Source organism: Lontra canadensis, unplaced genomic scaffold (assembly GCF_010015895.1).
Source record: "Lontra canadensis isolate GAN:19392208 unplaced genomic scaffold, GSC_riverotter_1.0 scaffold1, whole genome shotgun sequence".
NCBI lineage: Eukaryota > Metazoa > Chordata > Mammalia > Carnivora > Mustelidae > Lontra > Lontra canadensis.
The window spans coordinates 85,501,220-85,519,628 of NW_022630995.1; the positions used below are offsets into that span (position 1 = coordinate 85,501,220).

Consider the following 18,409-nt stretch of genomic DNA (forward strand, 5'->3'; position numbering starts at 1 on the left):
AAGAAAAATCTTACTCCATTCCTTTATTTTCCTCTTTTTAAATGATACTTTATCATTAGCTTTTCTTCTATCCTCTTCCTTTCTCTAGCCATTGTATATAGAGGATACTAGTGATAGTTAAATTTATAATTTAGTCCCTAAATTACAGCATTTTTGTTGTTGTTGTGAAATGATCCTCTATTGATATATTTTCCTTTGCAGTTCTTAACTAGCTGGGCATTCTACTGTACTACTCTTGATGTCATGAGGGTGGCGGTCATCAACATTGCAGCCCACAGGCTGGACGATCTCCAGGATCTCTTTAATGGTTCCCGAGAGTTCTCTGGCTAAAGATTGGTGCTGCGTTTATCAGGCAATGTTGACAATCTCATCAAAAGTGATATTTCCACTGTGTTTATGTTTTTCTGCTTCTTTCTGTCCTTGATGCTTCCTTGAGGGCTTTGATAATCAGGGCAGAGGCAGAAGGTACCACTTTAATCAGGGCCTGTCTGTTCTGAATAATCAATTTCAGTATAATCTCTCCAATCATTGGTTGCCTTGGAGATGTGATTACCAACCTTTTCTGAAGACAGACCCAGGGGGCCAATTTGGGGGTCAGGGCAGATGTGGCAACAGCTTCCGCACTGGTGCACCTCAGGTATATGACTTTGATCTTGTTGGGGTCAAACTTGGTACGCATGGTGGAGGGGACTGGTGTCAGATTCCAGATGACCAAACAGAGTTGTACCTAGGCCTCCAAGTCAAAAGCCAAAAGACCTAAGTTATAGCATCTTGCAAGGTTACAAGCAAGACGGACACATGATGGAGCCACAGAAAGAATGGGGAGTGACTAAGAGGTTATAGACTTGGGAGAATAATGGTCACATAGTATCACTTCTGAATACTACCTTTAGTTAGGGAGGGCAGAGTACATTTACAGTTGTTTACAGAATAACAAGATATTACATTTCACATATGGAAGTATGGGAAGGTAAGTGTGCCTAATCTATGTATTCAAGAATAGAATAAATACACTTACCACTTATATATGGCCTATCTCACAACATTTTCCTCTTCTCTGGGAAATACCCCTGAAATTAGTCTTCAAACGTATGACCTTGTTCCCCTATCAGAATTAATTAGTTAAGAGGCACACGACTCTGAAGAGCCAATCAGGTTCTTTCTCCAGAGGCTTTGGAACTAAGAGAAACAAAGAAAAGTTGAGGGTAGATGATTCACATTCACAGCTGCAGAGCAGTTACAATTTCTGTTGTTAAGGATTGTGGAGTCCTTCTAGTCCCTGATAGTCCAAAGTCCTATTCCTTAAATCCTGAGATATCATAGTTTATTTTGATAAATATTCTTTGTTTTGTTTAGGCTCAAGTCAGTTCCCGCTGGTATCTTTTACTTACAACAAATAGAAACTTAACCACATATACATACATATATATATATGGTTATATATGTATATAATATACATATATGTATATAATGTATATGTATATGATGTATATTTATATTATATATGTATATATACATATATAATTTTTAAAAGATTGCATTTATTTATTTATTTTAGAGAGAGAGGGAGAGAATCTTAAGCAGGGTCCATGCTCAGCGGAGTCAAAAGTGGAGCTCAATTTCATGACCCTGACATCATGACCTGAGGCAAAATCGAGAGTCCAAGGCTTAACTGAATGAGCCACCCAGACGCCCCTTAACTACTACATTCTTATACTTGCTAATACAAAAATACCATTTGTTCAGTCTTCAGGCTGAAAATGTTGTCAGTTTTGATGCTTGACTTTTAGTTCTTGTTATTCATCAATTACTAACTTTTATAATTGTTGACATTGACTTCTTTTCTTTCATTTACACTGTCTTCTTTCTACTTTATACCACTCTTAACTTCTAGTAGCTTCCTGACTAGCCATCTTGTTTCTAGATTAATTTTCCAAAATTATAGCTCTGACATCACTTAAAAAATCTTCAGAAGTTCTTTAGTGCTTATCTGGTAAATGATAACCTTCCAGAATGTGCATATTTTAGACACCCTACAAAATACTCCTTACCAATCATTAGAGCCTTAACTCCAAAACACTACACCCATTTCTTACTATGTCTAGGCTCTATTGAATCACATATCCTTCTTTGTTTCTGCCTCTGCATAAAATGGATTCTCTCCTATAGCCTCATAAAACTAGGCTTATCTTTTTTTTTTAACACTCTTTTTTAAAAAGATTTTACTTATTTATTTGACAGACAGAGATCTCAAGTAGGCAGAGAGGCAGGCAGAGATTGAGAGGAGGAAGCAGGCTCCCCGCTGAGCAAAGAGCCTGATGTGGGGCTTGATTCCAGGACCCCAGGACCCCAGCGCCATGACCTGAGTCGAAGGCAGAGGCTTTAACTCACTGAGCCACCCATGTGCCCTAAAACTAGGCTTATCTTTTAAAGGCTCATTAAAATGTTACTTCTTCCATGAAGGCTTTTCTGATCAAACCCTGCCCCCCCACCTCCCCACGCTATGTGTTCTCTACTTCTGTTAGAGTTTCATTGCATTTATTTCCCTTTCTGGACTTCCTGCGTGGCTCTCATAAGTCTCCTCACCCTTTATGTTGAAACTTTGTGATCTTTTTCATCAGTGAGGGTTAGATTTCATCTGGAAGCCTCTAGAGCCAAGCTGAAGTTTTCCTCCTGTTCCATATGGACTGCCTGTTCTCTAGCCTTCCAGCACAGTGTATATCCTGAGACTTTCCATTATTACTCTTTCTATGTCTTCCCATTTCTTGATTTATTCCTTTGTTTAGCTGGCATACAACCTTAAGTACATTTGTAAAAAACAAGTACATGTTGAGTCTCTTCCAAAATATTATAAAATGCCTTTATTCAATCCTCATGTTTCTAAAGTTTGGTTTGGCATATAATGCTAAGTTAAAAATAATTTTCCTCAAGGTTTAGAAGGAAATCATCCATTGTCAGTACCTCTGTCTTCTCCCAACCATCCCCTCCCACACTCCACTCCCATTTACTAAACATTCAAAACCATTCCAAAGGAACAATGGATATCCAAGGAAATTAGAATTTAAGGACATAGGCTTTGGAGTCACACTTGGGTTTAAATATTAATTTCACTAGATGTTAGTTGTGAGACCTTGAAAAGGTTACTTTAAGCTATAGTCTTCTCTTCTATAAAAATGAATATACTAATTTCATACCTTAGAGGGTTGTATTAAATTAGATAACTTATGTAAAGTACTTATTATTATGTCTAGCACATAGTAAGTACTCAACAAAATTGTGGAAAACATTCCTAATATTATTGATATATTACCTTATTATTGAACACATAGTGAAGGCCAATAAATAATCCAGTGGCTGTGTATTTATCTACCATATTTTCCCCAACAAAAATGACTTATAACCTAATTCAAGTGGAAGTCACTGTGAGTGGCCTAGGAGGCTTATATTTCATGGTTCCTTATAAACTTCCACAGGCGGATATGCTCCCCTTCTGGTTGTAACTTGTCTCTAATTCCTTAAGTTCCAGCTCTTCTGGAGCATTTTCCAGAAAATAAGTGAAGCTGGTAAGTGAGGGTCTAATGTGAGAAGACTATCCACAAATCAATGGTAAACTAATGTTTAGCATCCAGCCATTTAACATCCAGTGAAGACTGAAGGAGAATGATACTGTCAAATCACAAGAAATGTGGAAGTTTCATAGGTGCAAGACATAGTTGTGCATTGCCAAATTTTGCATAGGAAAATCCTAGAGATAGACTTTGTGTGTATGTAGTCAGGAAAGGTATACTAAACTCACAATGGTATTTTCATTACATTTCATATACATGGAGAATGGGTTCCCTCTCAATAGTCATCTTTGAAAATAGAAAGCAAAACATTTTGTAGCAGACAGAAGCTCAACACTGTCACCGTGACTACTTGTATTACCTGAGCATCAAGATTAAGTGATGAAACTTAGCACTGTCTTCGCTGACTGGTGGAAGCATTTATAAGTCGACAGGAAAGAACATCTGTGCCAGCATCACAAAGAATTTCACTACGTACTATAACGTATTCTTATTAATGTCATCATGATGCTAAGCATTTGAAATACTGATTATCTAATCCTTTCAAAACTAATATAGGTAAGTCTTACTCATATTCCAGTAAGAAAACCAAAATTATCAGTATCATTTTGGAGCAAGAAGAAAAACAAAAACAAAAACAGCGACATACTAAGAATAAGGTGCAGGGTAGAATTTTAACTAAAGGACCCAGATAACTTTCTAGTGTAAGTTACACATGGCAAACAGAAAGCTTATATTTATTATATATACATCATAATTCCTCAAATACACAATGAGTCTCAAGTAACCAGGCAACTTTGTGCTGAGGAATGAGTAAGCCAGCTAGAAACCAAAGGAGAGTAAGAGGAAAGCTTAACTCAGAGGGATCAGGACATGCTTCAAGTCATGAACCTTGCATGAAAAGATACAAAGATAAAATGAGGCTCATAGGCAAGGCCACCAAATAAGGCCACAGTGACTGAGCACTGCCTAGGTCAAGGGTGAAATTATTCACACAGACCCCCTAGGTGCTATGTATTGCTGGGTTCCACTGGCAGGAATTCATTAATGCCATCAACTTTTGATAACAAAAGGATCCTCACTTAATTTTTTAAATTAAAATCTTTTTAAATTAAAAAAAAAAAGATGGATATTTTAAACTGTTTCTACAGGTGGAAAGCCAGGAGATGGTAAAAAAGACCTGAAGATACTGATCTTCAAGCCATCCCAACTATTTTCTTGCCAAGTTGGGAAGGTACAATTTTCCTTAAAGGTGTATATAATGTTTTGGCCTTGAAATAGCCCTAAATGGCCCCCCCAACCCCCCAGAGCTATCGTCATTCTCCAGCATTATGCTGCAGTAGACTATAATGATATCATCAATTATGCTAAATTTGGGTATATCCTATTACTGCTGTGGCATAACTCCATGGCTCTGCTTTTTCACATGTGTCACAAAAAGTCCTCAAAGAAGGACCAAGGGATAAAAAGGATGGACTGCTCTGATTTTCACATGTAACTTATTTTTATAGTCTTCAAGATAAAATCCCACTCTCTGAGTTGAAATGATAACCTGTGTTTCTGCTTTTTAGGTTGAGCATAAGAAGATAGTAATATCTCTATGATTCAGGGCATTCTCCTAATTGTACTTCTAATTCTAACCTGATCAAGTTTCATGTTAAAATGATTTGTTTGCCAAGATATGCACTTGCTCAAGGATTTAATTCTTCAAAATTACAGGTGGAGTTTTTAAAATGTTAAGCTTCTCTTTTAATTTCATAAACTATGTTTTCTGCATTATTTAGTTGAAGACTCTAAAAGGAATAGATGAATGGGAAAGCAACATGAACTTAAATTCTTTGATGCACATAACATAAAACACTTACTGTTATATCTTCATTATATTTCTATATTTACAAATAAATATTAAACATCAACCAGTTCTCAAAATGTTTGGTTAGGGACTACCCTTCCTCACAGAATGTATGCAGGTAATAAAGGCCATGAAGTTGGTATTTTTAACACTTGCCAGTGATAAAACTAAAAATGATTAATCTTTCAGATGGAAAAGCTATGCTACACTCTACTGTTGAGGGTTTTATATTTTCATGGTATGCAGGCAGATTCAAACCTGATGTCATGGGCATCCCATAATGACCACACTATACAAAAAATCAAATTCTCATAGCATTAAGTTATGTTTTTATTCTTAATCTCATCTTTTAGTTTTATTTACCAGAGGAGATTGTATCTGGAAAGCTATTTAAAACTATAAATCTGTCAACAGTTGCTTTTACAGGAGTGACATGGGAAAAAGAAAGGATAGCATTAAGAGGGACAAAGGATGTACTACAAGGAACACTTGAAATACAGGACTTCCCACCCCAAATACAGTGTTATTTGGATGCTCTATGTTTGCCTTAGCTTGTGCTTGCAAGGGAAAAGAAATATGAATGACTAATTTCAAATTAAAAAATGCCAGGAAGGTAAAAATTGGAGGTTCCAACTTTTATTTGAAACTGAGGCAAAGACATTTTGTTAAAAACAAGGCTGACCTAAGTGCCTGGGTGGCTCAGTGGGTTAAGCTGCTGCCTTCGGCTCAGGTCATAATCTCAGGGTCCTGGGATCGAGCCTCGCATCGGGCTCTCTGCTCAGCAGGTAGCCTGCTTTCCTCTCTCTGTCTGCCTGCCTCTCTGTCTACTTGTGATCTCTCTCTGTCAAATAAATAAATAAAATCTTAAAAATAAAAAAAAAAGGCTGACCAGCACACACATGTCAAGATGGAATTTTAGTGGCATTTCACATATACACACAACCTCACTCTGTAAGCAAAGCTACATTGATGTTCTGCTTCTTGAGTTCATAAAACTCATGGGTGCTCAGGTTATAATTCTGAGAAATAATAGTGAAATAAGTCTTGTGTTCAGTAGTTTCAGCGAGAGTAATAGTTTTAAACTGCTCTACAGAATCTCCAAAGTGCCCTAGAAGTAATGGCAGGAGGAGAAGGGAAAGGTATGTAGGTGGGACAGGCCCAATCAAAACAGGTTCATTCTTATCTTTTCTATATAATAGTCTTTCCACACATTTTATTTGAAGGAGGAGGGAAAAGGTTCTGCTACTATAATCTTTTGGAACCTACTCATCTTTAGTTTCACAAATGATAGAAAAAACTAACACTGAATTTAAAATGAAGCTTTCATGGAGAAATATAGTCCTGTATTGGAATGAGGAGGTGGAAAGAACATATGATCATTTCTTGAAATAATATTTTGCTTTTATAGTTTCCAAGTGTAGCTAATATCATCTTCATGTACTAGTCTTTTTAATTACTTATTCTCAATTGGAAAGCAAAGTCAGCCAAATAGTGACAACCTGATAAGAATGTCTTTTCCTTGCCAGATTATATAAAGAAGCTTAAAAGTGTGTGTGTGTGTGTGTGTGTGTGTGTGTGTGTGTGTGTGTGTTTTGGACCTTCTCTCTTCAACATCACCCTGGGAATTCCCTTCACCACTCTCCTGTGTTGAACTGCTTATTTCCTGGATCCCATGTCTTTTCCTTGTTTTTGGTAGAACTCATCCACCAGTAGCTTCCTAAAAAGGGGTACACGGAGATACATTTGTTTTAGATCTTGCATGTCTGCAATGTATTTATTTCATCTTCACATTTGACTTCATAGTTCAGCTAGATATAGAACTCTAGGTTGGAAATAATTTCCCATCAGAATTTAGAAGGGTAGCTCTCCTGTCTTAGGGCCTCTACTGCTTCTATAGAGAATGCTCTGGCAATCTAAATTCTTGGTCTTTTGTATGTGATGGGCTGGGCCTGGGCACTTGGTAGAGTCTTTTAATATAGAAACTCATATTCTTCAATTCTTAGAAAGAAATTCTGACAGTTTTTTCTTCTCTGATTTTCTGTTTGCTCTGAGACTACTATTAGTCATTTGTATCCATTTCTCCAATTCTCATCTCTATTTTTTTGTTTAATTTTCTGGGAGACTTACTCAATTTTTTCTCCCAATTCTTCTACTGCATTTAAAAAAATTTTACCTGAACATTTAAAAATCTGAATTAAAGAACGATAGAATATTCTTTTGTAGAGCCCATGGTGCTTGTTTCATGGTTGTACTTTTTATCATCTATTTCCCCTGTGTTTCTTTTAGAGTATCTTTCATATTGGAAGCTTTCTTCAAATATTGGTGATCCGTAGTTTTCCATTCATACTGAGGAATGAAGCACTGAAATTTGAATTGGAAACTGTGTGCATGATGAGGCTTGCCAGTTGGTGGTCTGTACTTTGTAATTCTCCCAAATATAAGTGTCTGCAGAGCTGTTCTTTCAGACTCCAGAGAGAACAATCTTCCAATCATCTGCCTGTCTGACAGCATGACAGGGTCAGAGCAAGAGAGGGGGTCTGGAAGTCTTAGCATGAAGTATATCGCTTATCATTTAATACTTTGTTTTTGATTTGACATGGTACCTTTCCCCTCACTCTTATATGGAACTGGTTGCCTTCATGTCTAAAACCTCTGTAGTTCAACTTTTCTAAAAAAAATAAAGCTCCAGTTTTCTGTGGGGGATTGTCTCCTATCTGTGAGGAGAAGGAGAAAGAATTGAGGAGTGTACCTCCATTATGTAAAGATTCCCAATAAATCCTGTTTTTAAACTTTTCTTCTTTTCCTCAAAGGTGCCCTATATTCTAATTTCTTGAGTCTTTCTTGACTACTTCTGTTGTGGCAATCAGTTGCTTCTTATTGGTTTCTCTTGCCTGTAGGTTTTAGCATTCTCTAATCTGCTCCTTTATTGTCCAGCTTCAAAAATTTAATCTATATTTTCATCCACTGTCATCTTCTTCATTCTCTTTGTCATTATTGGTTTATGCATTTCCTATTTTTTACTTTCATTTTAGTACAGTTTCAGAAGGGAACAGATGTAAATGAGTGTGTTCAGGTTACCATTTTTTTTTTTTTAAGATTTTATTTATTTATTTGACAGAGAGAGATCACAAGTAGGCAGAGAGGCAGGCAGAGAGAGAGGAAGGGAAGCAGGCTCCCCTCTGAGCAGAGAGCCCAATGCGGGGCTCGATCCCAGGACCCTGAGATCATGACCTGAGCCAAAGGCAGTGGCCTAACCCACTGAGCCACCCAGGAGCCCCTTAGGTTACCATGTTTAATGAGAAGTTTCATGAATTTGTTTAATGATGTTCAGACAGTTTCTACAGGTCACCCCATACACTGAACATACCTGTGTCTCAGAAGTCAGCATGTAACATGCATAGCCACCTGCATGCAGAAGCATGCCAGCATTCTGTATCTTGTGGCCAAGACATATATTTCTGAAGTATTTAATGACATTCTGAAGATACACTTTTCTGAATGTTTAACATTTAAAATTAGTATTTGTCGGGGCACCTGGGTGGCTCAGTGGGTTAAGCCTCTGCTTTCAGCTCAGGTCATGATCTCAGGGTCCTGGGATCGAGCCCTGCATCAGGCTCTCTGCTCGGCAGGGAGCCTGCTTCCCCTTCTCTCTCTGCCTGCCTCTCTGCCTACTTGTGATCTCTCTCTCTGTCAAATAAATAAATAAAATCTTTAAAAAAAATAAAATTAGTGTTTGTCATGAAATAGATATGCATATGGTAGGGGAAGTCTCTATGCCTCCAACATACACAGTCACTGCAAATTATTACGAATTTGATGATGTCTCTTACAACTGATAGCATCTTAGAATCAAGGATACAAGGTAGTACCTATCTGAAAGGGTTGTTGGAAGACACAAATAAAATAATGCTTACAAAATCTTAAGAACAGTGGCAGAGAGATATTATGTGCTTATAGTTTAGTTGCTCTAATTCCTTTTTCCAGCAAGCTTCTGCATGATGAAATACTTTCCCACTAAACTACTATTCTGTTAAGACAGGTTAGTATGTTAACATTCGTGAAGTATATAAAATCACCAGACGGCACATAATAAGTTGCTGGTTTTGTTTTTTTTTTAATACATTGTTTTCTTTTTTTAAAAAGATTTTATTTATTTATTTATTTGACAGACAGAGATCACAAGTAGGCAGAGAGGCAGGCAGAGAGAGAGAGAGAGAGGGGGAAGCAGGCTCCCCGCTGAGCAGAGAGCCCAATGTGGGGCTCAATCCCAGGACCCTGGGATCATGACCTGAGCCGAAGGCAGAGGCTTAACCCACTGAGCCACCCAGGTGCCCAATAAGTTGCTGGTTTATTATTTTTAAAAAAATATGTATATGTATAAATAGTTGCTGTTTTCTGAAAAAAGTGAGATGAGAGTCAGTATGAAGTTCACAGCATCTGGACCCATGGGGCACTCAATTTTTCATTTGGTCATTTATTCTTTTCTTAAAAAAGTTATAAAGCATCTCTTAAGTGCTTAAGTTCTGCAGGTACAAAGAGGTGACACAGACCCTCTCTTAGGGAAGCTTCCAATTCAGCAGCTGCTGGTGACTATGATGTAGGGTGCTGAGTGGCCCATGCAACAGAAGTCAATGTGTTCTTAATGGCTAATTTGGTTATACTGATTCTGGGCACATATTTAATAGTATGATACTGAAAGTATCATATTTCTATAAAACAAGGGGATTTGACTTCAGTTTAGTGCTCAGGGAAGAAGGAATTCTTTGTCCAAAGGCATGTAAACATCTTTCTTTTTGCCATGGCATCCAGCTCAATGCTGGTCTGAAGGCAGGACATGGCCACCAAAGAAAGCACAGATACAGACACGAAGTTTCAGTCAGAAGAGACAGAGTGGTATATAGCACCATATAGGCTTGACCAACACTGTGATGCACAAACTGGAGAAATAAAGCCTTTTTTTGAAACTAATTTTTAAGGGCTCTATTCTTAAAGGCTACATTGAGGAAGCAACCCTTCTAGGACTTTGTGATAACAGCCCTGAAATAAGAAAAGGACTTGTGGACACAGTGTGAGATAATGGCACCAAGACATGTGGTTGAGATGCAAAAGTGAACCAGAATATTTCCCATAGTGATATTGCAGGAATGGGAAACTATCAGAAACTATTACAAGACAGATATGTCAGTAAAATCTGCTGAAGTTTTATTACACTGCATATGTTGAGGTATTTTCAATAACTTTTCCCATCATAATCAAGTGTTAAGCTGAGGAACCCATTTTAGCTTAAAGTCACTAAAATGAACTGGCCTGGATGGATGCTAACTCATTAGTCAAGATTCTCAAAACTAGTTATAGCTAGTATTACGGATTCTGTCTTAACAAAGGTTTAAAAAAACAAAATCTAGGTTAGAAAGCGAAATGTATTATGGGATACAGAGTATGGGTATCTAATCTGGGCTGGAGGTGGTCAGAAATGACTTTCTGGATCTAGGTTGAGTGGCAGCAGAAGATTCAGTTGAAAAGTTGTATGAAGTTGCAGCTATAGAAGAAAATGTTCTAAATATCCTTGCATTCCTTAACCAGTAAGATAAATTTATCCCCATTTCAGAGGTGGAGAGAATGTATCCTTTAAAATGAGGGAGGCAACAGCCTTGAAAAGATAGGCAAGCGGGGGGAAAGCAAAGCATAATACTTTAATGACAAGGTATTACACAGGGAATGAAACTGATAGCAGGTTAATCTTCAATCTTTAGTATGCTAATGTAAATGAATGTTGTAATAAGGTCCACAAATGAAGTCCAAGGGTTTCTTCAGAGAAATAAGGGAAAGCCCAGTTGTCTCCCAGATTAAAGAAATAATATTTCTTAGAGTTTTGCTTAAGAGCATTAGTCCTCAAACAAAGCTTTTAAATTACTCATTAAAAATGCAAAAAGATAAATCTAGATTGTAAGTTACATTCTGCTTTTGTACTAACTTCCCTTTAGCATCTGTTAGTTTCTTAATGTAGGCAACTGGCAAAGAAACACATCCATTTCTGGTCCGATTTTTACTTATCCCTCACATTGCCTGATATCACTAAAAGAAATTTTATTTTATACTATAAAAAAGAAAGCAAGGAAGTCAACCAACATGGCAACATAGGAGGTTCCTGAACTTCTCTCTTCCTGCAGATAGACCAAATGTACACACGTGGAGCAATCCTCTATGACAGCCTCCTATACATTGGGTAAATGAGAAAATAGACCTAAATGGGTAGGAAGGGCTGACAGGTACTCTTGCTAAAAATTCTCTACTTCTGGCACAGAATCATACAATCTGGAGAAAACCCCCAACTCAACTTCTCCCTGAGGAGTGAGAGGTTTGGACCACATATCTAGGGCCCCACCTGAAGACTGGGTCCCCAAAAATCTAGCTCTGAAAGCTAGAGGGAACAGACAAAAATGCACATCTTCTAGCCTTTCTCGGAGAGGGGTCTTAATGCATACTTTACAAGCTGCTGCCCAAGGGTTTGGCATCTAATTACAGCATGAATTTAGGGTAGGCTGTAATTCCTGGGGGAAGCCAGCAGACATTACCCAGCCTTCTCTTTCTGGCTTGCTCAAACAATAAAACTAAGTAGCCAGTAATTCCCTGGATGAACCTAGTACACAGCTGGTGACCCAGTTCTGAACGATCAGAAAGAGAAGTTAAAAAACAATCTCATTTATAATATCTTCAAAAAGAATAAAATATTTAGGAATAAATTTATCCAAGGAGATAAAAAACATCTGTACACTGAAAACTGTAAGACAGTGATGAAAGAAACTGAGGACATAAGTAAATGGAAACATATTCCACGTTGTGGACTGAAAGAATTAATATTCTTGAAATGTCCATACTACACAAAGTGATCTACAGATACAATGCAATCCCAATCAAAATTCTAATGGCATTTTTCAAAGAATAGAACAAATAATCCTTTGATGTGTATGGAACCACAAAAGACCCTGAATAGTCAAAGTAATCTTAAAAAAGAAGAACAAAAGGGCACCTGGGTGGCTGTTGGTTAAACATCTGCTTTCCGCTCACGTCATGGTCCCAGGGTCATGAGATCCAGCCCCATGTTGAGCAGGGAGTCTGCCTCTCCCTCTGTCATATCACAGTTCCTGATTTCAAATTATATTACAGAGCTATAGTAATCAAAACAGCAATAATATTGGCATAAAAACAGACACATAGATCAATAGAACATAATAGCCTAGATATATACCTGTGCATATGTGGTCAATTAATTTTTACTAAAGGAAACAGAAACGGGGAAACTATGGGAAAAATAGTGTCTTCAATAAATGGTGCTGGGAAAACTGGGTATTCTCATGTAAAAGAATGAACCCTAACTCTTATTTTACACCATACACAAAAATCAACTTCAAATGGATTAAACACTTGAACATAAGACCTGAAACTATACATAAAATCCCTAGAAGACAAATAGGGGGTAAGCTCCTTGACATTGGTCTTTCTCAGTGATGATATTTTAAATTTGGCACCAAAAGCAAAGACAAACAGAAGTAAAAATAACTGGGACTCCATCAAACTAGAAAACTACTGCACAGCAAAGAAAACCATCAAACAATGAAACAGCAACCTATGGAATAGGGGAAAATATTTGCAGAATGTATTTCCAAAAAGGGGTTAATATCCGAAATATACATATATACTCCCATAACTCGAAAGCAAAAAAACCAAATAATCCCATTTTAATAATGGGAGAAGGACTTGAATAGACATTTTTTTTTCCCCACAAAAAATACATACAAATAGCCAACAGGCAAATAAACAGGTACTCAACATCATTAATCAGGGAAATGCAAACCAAACCATAATGAGAAATCATGTCATACCTGTTGGAACAGCTATCATCAAAAAGTTAAGAAGCAAATTCAGGTGGAGATGTGGAGAAAAGGGAACCCTTGTTCATTGCTGGTAGGAATGTCAATTGGTACAACCATTATGGAAAACAGTATGGGGTTCCTCAAAAATGTAAAAGTAGAATTGCCCTATGATTCAGGAATCCCACGTCTGGGTATATATCCAAAGAAAATGAAAGCATTATCTTGAAGAGGTATCTGTACTCCCATGTTCTTTGGAGCATTAATTATGATGGTCAAGGTATAAAAACAACCTAAGTATCCACTGCCAGATGAATGGATAAATATAATGTGGTATGTGTGCGTGTGTGTACATACACATACATAGACATACAATGAAGTATTATGCAGCCTCATAAAAGGAAATCCCACCATTTGCAACAACATGAATGAACATGAAGGACTCTATGTTAAGTGAAATATATGAGACACTTACATGTGGAGTCTAAAAAACATAAATAAAAAGTAAATTGAACTCTGAAACAGAATAAAAAAGTGGTTGCTGGGGATGGGGAAAGAGAAAGAAGTTAGTAAAAGGCTCTACAAACTTTCAGTAATAAGATTAATAAAAGGTCTTAGGATCTAATGCATATCATGATGACTAGAGTTGATAAAACTATTGTATAACTGAAATTTGCTAAGAGAATGAAGCTAAATTTTCTCACATATACACAAAAAAAGTAAATATGTGAGGAGTTGGATGTGATAATTTACTTGGAAGGGGGTTTCCTTTCACAATATAGATCAAACCATCATATTGTGTACTTTAAGTATCTTATAATTTTGTCAATTATACCTCAGTAGATCTAGGGGCAAAAAAAAGGAAGGCAGGAGAGGGAGAATAGAAAGCACAAAGGAGAATGTTTATTGTCTATACTAAACTCCAAAATGACAGCTTGTCTGCTATTGCCACTCAAATGCAACTGTGTATTTAGAGTTCCTGCCAGGATTTCATTCTCCGGAGTTGTTGTAACATGCAGGGCATGACCTATTCTATGGGCATTTTAGCAGTGTAATAAAAGGCACTAGTTTACTCTGTGACTCCCAAAAGGTAGCTTTGTTAATTCCGGGAAACTTGCATGGTATGAAAAATAATTTGGTTTCCGCTAAGTTTGAAGTTCTAATATCTATGATTTGTTTATGACCTGGATAAACAGGTGAACATAAACATATATGTGCTATGGTAAAACACTTCACAAAATATAGGTAAAACTAAGTCCATGTAATAAGAAAAATTACCTTAGATTGCTCTGTATTATTTTATATAATGTTTTCTTACAAGATTTTTTTTTATTGTGTCCCCAAAAAGAGGCTGAATAAATAAAGGGATACACTGATACTCATTTGGAAACAGAAATCTTCATATTAACTGTAATATCTGACTTTACCTGAGATAATTAAAGTAATTTTCACTTTCATACTAATTCATTTTTTTAAAATAAAATGACTTTCAAATCTCTGTATTTATAAGTCCTTTCTTTCTTAAAAATAAGGTCTTAACTACTGTTATATGGCTCTGTTCTCATCACTTTATGAATATATTCATTTTTCCCCCTTCTTTTTTTTTATTTATTTTATTAAAGGCTTTTTAAATTTTCATCTTTACAGTTACATTCTATCCTTTCAATGTATTTAATTTTACTTTTGTATATATGTAAGTTTTTCTTTCTTAACAATTTTGAAATGTAGTTTCTTCTAACAAACCAACCAAAATATACTCAGGATATAGGGTATTGCTCTGTACTGTTCACTTGTCTGTTAATACTCCTTTCTTTTTTTGCTCTCTTTTAAAAAATTTTCATTTTTACAGTTACACTCTATCCTTTAATTGTATTTAATTTTATTTTTGTACATATAAAAAAGTTTTTTTTTCTTTATAATTCTGGGATCTAGTTTTCTAAAAAACAGATCAAAATACACAGGATCCATTATATTGCTCTATTCTATTCACCTGTATGATTATATTCTCTTTCTCTTTTTAAAATTTATTTATTTATTTATTTACTTATTTTTCCACTTTTGTGTCTCTTCTGATTGGTTTAGTGTATTTTTTTCTGGGGTTATTGTTGCCATTTTAGTACTTTGTTCTCTTAATCACCTATCTATTCCTCTCTGGACGGAATGGCAAGATGGAAGAACTCACCTCAAAAAAACAGAAAAAGAGGCAGTATTGATTGCCCGTGACCCAATCAGTATGGATATAAGTAAGATGTTGGAACTACAGTTCAGAATAATGATTATAAAGATACTAGAGAATCCCTTTCTAGATCTAATCACGTCAAAATCTAATCACATCAAAATAAAAAAGGATATTAATGAGATACAATAAGAAATGCAGGCTCTAATGGCTAGGATAAATGAGGCAGAGGGGAGAATTAGTGATATAGAAGACAAAATGATGGAGAATAAGGAAGCTGAGAGAAAGAGAGATCAACAACTACTGGATTGTGAGGGGAGAATTTAAGAGTTAAGTTATACCATAAAGTAAAACAGTATTACAGTAATTGGGAATCCATAAGAAGAGGAAAGACGTTGAAGGGCAAAAGAGGGGCAGATGTTTATTGGAGCAAATTATAGTGGATAACTTTCCCAATCTGGGGAAGGAAACAGGTATTTAGTCCAGGAAGCAAAGAGAATTCCCCCACAAAATCAATGAAAATAGGTCAACACCCAGATGTATAATAGTGAAACTTGCAAATCTCAAAGACCAAGAGAAAATCCTGAAAGCAGCTTGGAACAAGAGGTCTGTAACTTACAAGGGTAGAAACATTAGACTGGGAGGAAACCTACCCACAGAGACCTGGCAGGCCAGAGAGGACTGGCATGATATATTCAGGGTGCTAAATGAGAAAAATATGCAGGGAAGAATACTTTATTCAGCTAGGATGCCATTCAAAGTAGGAGAAATAAAAAACCTTCCAAGAAAAACAGAAACTAAAAGAATTTGTGATCACTAAACCAGCCCTATAAGAAATATTAAAAGGAATCCTTTACGTGAAGAGAGAACCCCAAAGTAACACAAACCAGAAAGGAACAGAGACGATACACAGAAACAGTGACTTTACAACTAATACAATGGCAAGTAATTCCCATCTTTCAACTGTTACTCTGAATGTAAATGAGCTAAATGCCCTGATCCAAAGACAAAGGTATCAGACTGGATAAAAAAACAAGAGCCATTGATATGCTGTCTGTAAAAGACTCAGTTTAGACCCCAAAACACCTCCAGATTGGATGAGGAGGTGGGAAATAATTTATCATGCTAATGGACATCAAAAGAAGGCTAGGGTGGCAATTCTTATATCAGACAAGTTAGATTTTAAACCAAGGAGTGTAATAAGATATGAGGAAGGATACTATATTATATATAATTAAAGGGTCCATCCAACAAGAAGATCTAACGATTGTAAAAATTTATGCCCCTAACATGGAAGCCAGCCAATTACATAAACCAATTAATAACAAAATTAAAGAAACACATTGAAAATAATACAATAATAGTAAGGAGGCTTTAACACTCCACTCACTGCAATGGACAGATCATCTAAGCACAAGATCAATAAAGAAACAAGGACTTTGAATGACATTCTGGACCAGATGGGCTTCACAGATATACTCAGAGCATTGCATCCTAAAGCAACAGAACACATGTTCTTCTCAAGTGCACATGGAACATTCTCCAGAATAGATCACATACTGGGTCACAGATCAGGTTTCAACTGGTAGCAAAAGACTGGGATCATTTCCTGCATATTTTCCCACTACAATGCTTTGAAACTGGAACTCAATGACAAGAAGAAATTGGAAAAGAACTCAAATACATGGTGGCTAAAGAGCATCCTACTAAAAGAATGAATGAGTCAACCAGGAAATTAAAGAAAAAAAATCATGGAAACAAATGAAAATGAAAACACAACTGTTTGAAATCTTTGGGATGCAGCAAAGGTGGTCCTAAGAGGGAAGTATATAGCAATACAAGCCTTTCTCAAGAAACAAGAAAGGTCTGAAATATACAAACTAACCTTACACCTAAAGGAGCTGGAGAAAGAAAAGCAAATTAAACCTAAACCCAGTAGGAGAAGGGAATTAATAAAGTGCAGGCAAGAATACTTTATTCAGCTAGGATGCCATTCAAAGAGCAGAAATCAATGAAAATAGAAACCAAAGACAGTAAAACAGATCAATGAAACTGGGAGGTGGTCCTTTGAAAGAATTAATAAGATTGATAAACCCCTGGCCAGACTTACCAAAAAGAAAAGAGAATGGATCCAAATAAATAAAATCATAAATGTAAGAGGAGAGATCACAACCAACAGTGAAGAAATAAAAACAATTTTAAGAACATATTATGAGCAACTATATGCCAACAAATTAGGCAATCTGGAAGAAATGGATGCATTCCTAAAGACATATAAACTACCAAAACTGAACCAGGAAGAAACAGAAAACCTGAACAGACCCACAGCCAACCAAGAAAATTAAAGCAATAATCAAAAAATCTCCCAGCAAACAAGAAGAGTCCAGGGCTGATGGCTTCCCAGAGGAATTCTACCAAAGGTTTAAAGAAGAATTAATACCTATTCTTTTGAAGTTATTTAAAAAAATAGATATGGAAGGAAAAGCACCAAACTCTTTCTATGAGGCCAAAATTACCTTGATCCCAAAACCAGACATAGGCCCCATCAAAAAGGAGAATTACAGACCAATATACCTGATGAACATGGTTGCAAAAATTCTCACTAAGATACCCATTAATAGGATCCAACAGTACATTAAGAGGATTATTCACTACAACCAAGTGGGATTTATTTCTGGGCTGTAAGCGTCATCCAAAATCCACAAATCAATCAATGTGATACTACATAAATAAAAGAAAGGACAAGAACCATATGATTCTCTCAATAGTTGCAGAAAAAGTATTTGACAAAGTACAGCATCCTTTCTTGTTTAAAACTCTTCACAGTGTAGGGATAGAGGGAACATACCTCAATATCATAAAAGCCATATAGGAAAAGCCCAGCGCAAATATCATTCTCAATGGGGAGAAACTGAGAGCTTTTCCCCTAAGGTCAGGAACACAG

At 36.4% G+C, this 18,409-nt stretch overlaps 1 protein-coding gene and 1 pseudogene across 2 annotated transcripts in view; both read right to left on the reverse strand.

Moving 5' to 3' along the window:
* SPATA5 (spermatogenesis associated 5) overlaps positions 1 to 18,409 on the reverse strand; it is a 325,613-nt gene that overhangs the window by 28,595 nt on the left and 278,609 nt on the right. The window lies entirely within an intron of this gene.
* LOC116868102 lies at positions 205 to 768 on the reverse strand (annotated as a pseudogene).